We start from the raw sequence: 5,480 nt of genomic DNA, 5'->3' as shown, positions 1-5,480 counted from the left end.
ATATATATATATATATATATATATATATATATATATATATATATATATATATATATATACATATATATATATATACATATATATATATATACATATATATATATATATATATATATATATATATATATATATATATAAATAAATATATATATATATATATATATATATATATATATATAAATAAATATATAAATATATATATATATATATATATATATATATATATATATATATATATATATAAATAAATAAATATATATATATAATATGTTCATATATATATATATATATATATATATATATATATATATATATATATATATATATATATATATATGTTCATATGTATATATATATATATATATATATATATATATATATATATATATATATATATATATATATATAATTATATATATATATATATATATATATATATATATATATATATATATATATATATATATATATATAATTATATATATATATATATATATATATATATATATATATATATATATATTTATATATATATATATATATATATATATATATATATATATGTTCATATATATATATATATATATATATATATATATATATATATATATATATTTCATACCCCTTAAAGCAATGTGATTTTGATAGAGCCTCTTCGCATAGGTAGATATTCATGAATATGCCTGGCCAGTCGAGTATGAACGAATACAAGAATTATGATCCTTCTGATAGGTCACACACTTTCAACAAAATATTTACCTACCAATTTCCCCTTTACCCTCAATTTACGAGGGGATACTGGAATGAAATTGCTCTGAGAGATGAGGGGAAGGGGTAAGGTGGAAAGCAAGGTATTTAGAAAATTCATTGACGCGGGGGTCTGGGTGTTCTGTGTATGTTGGTACGGATTGGAGTGTTAGAAAGAATTTCACGAGATTGTCAGAGCAATTGGTTTTACGAGGAGTGATGAATTCAGAGAACGAAGAAAGTAACGAAAATGTTTAGAAAATTTATAGGGTTCAATCAAATTTATATGTGATGTTAATTTTATTGGATAATATCATTCTAAGACATTTAAAGGTTATTTGCTGTATTCAAAGCCTATTATTCAGGTGTGGGAAAAAAACGATATCTTATCTTCATTTCATAAACTCCAATGTTAGATTAACATGTAAAGCATATATTATAAATTACGTTAGTATAACAATTACTGAAATAAGTTTTTAATAAGAAACAGTTTGGAAAATACAGTTTATATTCATTTGATCATCAACAGATTGCAAAAAATAAAATTCAGTTACTTCGAAATTACTTAGTCATTATGAAATATTATTATTATAAAAGAGTCTTCTTGATTTTAATAAGCGTAAGCTGTAATCACTTTCGGGTCATCAGCTGGTGTAGTCTAGCGTTATTAGTATGCAATAAACTGATTAACTTATGATTGATAAGGTTCAATTTTCAAACAACAATCAAGATATATATCGAGGAAATGAACAAAATCTAAATAAAATTAGTTTTCATGTATTGAGAGCTTCAATGTTTCTCCACATCAGCATTCACACATGCACACTCGCACACATATTATATATATATATATATATATATATATATATATATATATATATATATATATATATATATATATATATATATATATATATATATATATATAAATATCACCCACGAAATGCATTTAATACCGAATTCTATCTTGGGAAATACATATCCACTTGGAATTCATTTTATGGTAACAGCTTCTGGCCGGGTGGTGATTCGAACCACCACCTGTACGGCTAGAAACTATGCTTGGCAGGGACCCTACCGACTCAGCTATCAAGAGAGACTAAAAGTTTATGACAAGTCCCCCTACATATTCCTGTCGAATTCAGGATTCTGTTCATAGACTTGAAATAGACCCATCTCCACCATGATAGCTGAATCGTGAGTTTGCAACACGTGGTTATTTTAATGAACATATATCACAAGCACACGTGATTTTAATTAATGTAAATATCACCCACGAAATGCATTTAATACCGAATTCTATCTTGGGAAATACATATCCACTTGGAATTCATTTTATGGTAACAGCTTCTGGCCGGGTGGTGATTCGAACCACCACCTGTACGGCTAGAAACTATGCTTGGCAGGGACCCTACCGACTCAGCTATCAAGAGAGACTAAAAGTTTATGACAAGTCCCCCTACATATTCCTGTCGAATTCAGGATTCTGTTCATAGACTTGAAATAGACCCATCTCCACCATGATAGCTGAATCGTGAGTTTGCAACACGTGGTTATTTTAATGAACATATATCACAAGCACACGTGATTTTAATTAATGTAAATATCACCCACGAAATGCATTTAATACCGAATTCTATCTTGGGAAATACATATCCACTTGGAATTCATTTTATGGTAACAGCTTCTGGCCGGGTGGTGATTCGAACCACCACCTGTACGGCTAGAAACTATGCTTGGCAGGGACCCTACCGACTCAGCTATCAAGAGAGACTAAAAGTTTATGACAAGTCCCCCTACATATTCCTGTCGAATTCAGGATTCTGTTCATAGGCTTGAAATAGACCCATCTCCACCATGATAGCTGAATCGTGAGTTTGCAACACGTGGTTATTTTAATGAACATATATCACAAGCACACGTGATTTTAATTAATGTAAATATCACCCACGAAATGCATTTAATACCGAATTCTATCTTGGGAAATACATATCCACTTGGAATTCATTTTATGGTAACAGCTTCTGGCCGGGTGGTGATTCGAACCACCACCTGTACGGCTAGAAACTATGCTTGGCAGGGACCCTACCGACTCAGCTATCAAGAGAGACTAAAAGTTTATGACAAGTCCCCCTACATATTCCTGTCGAATTCAGGATTCTGTTCATAGACTTGAAATAGACCCATCTCCACCATGATAGCTGAATCGTGAGTTTGCAACACGTGGTTATTTTAATGAACATATATCACAAGCACACGTGATTTTAATTAATGTAAATATCACCCACGAAATGCATTTAATACCGAATTCTATCTTGGGAAATACATATCCACTTGGAATTCATTTTATGGTAACAGCTTCTGGCCGGGTGGTGATTCGAACCACCACCTGTACGGCTAGAAACTATGCTTGGCAGGGACCCTACCGACTCAGCTATCAAGAGAGACTAAAAGTTTATGACAAGTCCCCCTACATATTCCTGTCGAATTCAGGATTCTGTTCATAGACTTGAAATAGACCCATCTCCACCATGATAGCTGAATCGTGAGTTTGCAACACGTGGTTATTTTAATGAACATATATCACAAGCACACGTGATTTTAATTAATGTCGGTAGGGTCCCTGCCAAGCATAGTTTCTAGCCGTACAGGTGGTGGTTCGAATCACCACCCGGCCAGAAGCTGTTACCATAAAATGAATTCCAAGTGGATATGTATTTCCCAAGATAGAATTCGGTATTAAATGCATTTCGTGGGTGATATTTACATTAATTAAAATCACGTGTGCTTGTGATATATGTTCATTAAAATAACCACGTGTTGCAAACTCACGATTCAGCTATCATGGTGGAGATGGGTCTATTTCAAGTCTATGAACAGAATCCTGAATTCGACAGGAATATGTAGGGGGACTTGTCATAAACTTTTAGTCTCTCTTGATAGCTGAGTCGGTAGGGTCCCTGCCAAGCATAGTTTCTAGCCGTACAGGTGGTGGTTCGAATCACCACCCGGCCAGAAGCTGTTACCATAAAATGAATTCCAAGTGGATATGTATTTCCCAAGATAGAATTCGGTATTAAATGCATTTCGTGGGTGATATTTACATTAATTAAAATCATGTGTGCTTGTGATATATGTTCATTAAAATAACCACGTGTTGCAAACTCACGATTCAGCTATCATGGTGGAGATGGGTCTATTTCAAGTCTATGAACAGAATCCTGAATTCGACAGGAATATGTAGGGGGACTTGTCATAAACTTTTAGTCTCTCTTGATAGCTGAGTCGGTAGGGTCCCTGCCAAGCATAGTTTCTAGCCGTACAGGTGGTGGTTCGAATCACCACCCGGCCAGAAGCTGTTACCATAAAATGAATTCCAAGTGGATATGTATTTCCCAAGATAGAATTCGGTATTAAATGCATTTCGTGGGTGATATTTACATTAATTAAAATCACGTGTGCTTGTGATATATGTTCATTAAAATAACCACGTGTTGCAAACTCACGATTCAGCTATCATGGTGGAGATGGGTCTATTTCAAGTCTATGAACAGAATCCTGAATTCGACAGGAATATGTAGGGGGACTTGTCATAAACTTTTAGTCTCTCTTGATAGCTGAGTCGGTAGGGTCCCTGCCAAGCATAGTTTCTAGCCGTACAGGTGGTGGTTCGAATCACCACCCGGCCAGAAGCTGTTACCATAAAATGAATTCCAAGTGGATATGTATTTCCCAAGATAGAATTCGGTATTAAATGCATTTCGTGGGTGATATTTACATTAATTAAAATCACGTGTGCTTGTGATATATGTTCATTAAAATAACCACGTGTTGCAAACTCACGATTCAGCTATCATGGTGGAGATGGGTCTATTTCAAGTCTATGAACAGAATCCTGAATTCGACAGGAATATGTAGGGGGACTTGTCATAAACTTTTAGTCTCTCTTGATAGCTGAGTCGGTAGGGTCCCTGCCAAGCATAGTTTCTAGCCGTACAGGTGGTGGTTCGAATCACCACCCGGCCAGAAGCTGTTACCATAAAATGAATTCCAAGTGGATATGTATTTCCCAAGATAGAATTCGGTATTAAATGCATTTCGTGGGTGATATTTACATTAATTAAAATCACGTGTGCTTGTGATATATGTTCATTAAAATAAACACGTGTTGCAAACTCACGATTCAGCTATCATGGTGGAGATGGGTCTATTTCAAGTCTATGAACAGAATCCTGAATTCGACAGGAATATGTAGGGGGACTTGTCATAAACTTTTAGTCTCTCTTGATAGCTGAGTCGGTAGGGTCCCTGCCAAGCATAGTTTCTAGCCGTACAGGTGGTGGTTCGAATCACCACCCGGCCAGAAGCTGTTACCATAAAATGAATTCCAAGTGGATATGTATTTCCCAAGATAGAATTCGGTATTAAATGCATTTCGTGGGTGATATTTACATTAATTAAAATCACGTGTGCTTGTGATATATGTTCATTAAAATAACCACGTGTTGCAAACTCACGATTCAGCTATCATGGTGGAGATGGGTCTATTTCAAGTCTATGAACAGAATCCTGAATTCGACAGGAATATGTAGGGGGACTTGTCATAAACTTTTAGTCTCTCTTGATAGCTGAGTCGGTAGGGTCCCTGCCAAGCATAGTTTCTAGCCGTACAGGTGGTTGTTCGAATCACCACCCGGCCAGAAGCTGTTACCATAAAATGAATTCCAAGTGGA

The sequence above is a fragment of the Palaemon carinicauda genome, chromosome 2 (assembly GCF_036898095.1).
Source record: "Palaemon carinicauda isolate YSFRI2023 chromosome 2, ASM3689809v2, whole genome shotgun sequence".
In the NCBI taxonomy this organism is placed as follows: Eukaryota; Metazoa; Arthropoda; class Malacostraca; order Decapoda; family Palaemonidae; genus Palaemon; species Palaemon carinicauda.
Note: the sequence above shows the minus strand (reverse complement) of the source record.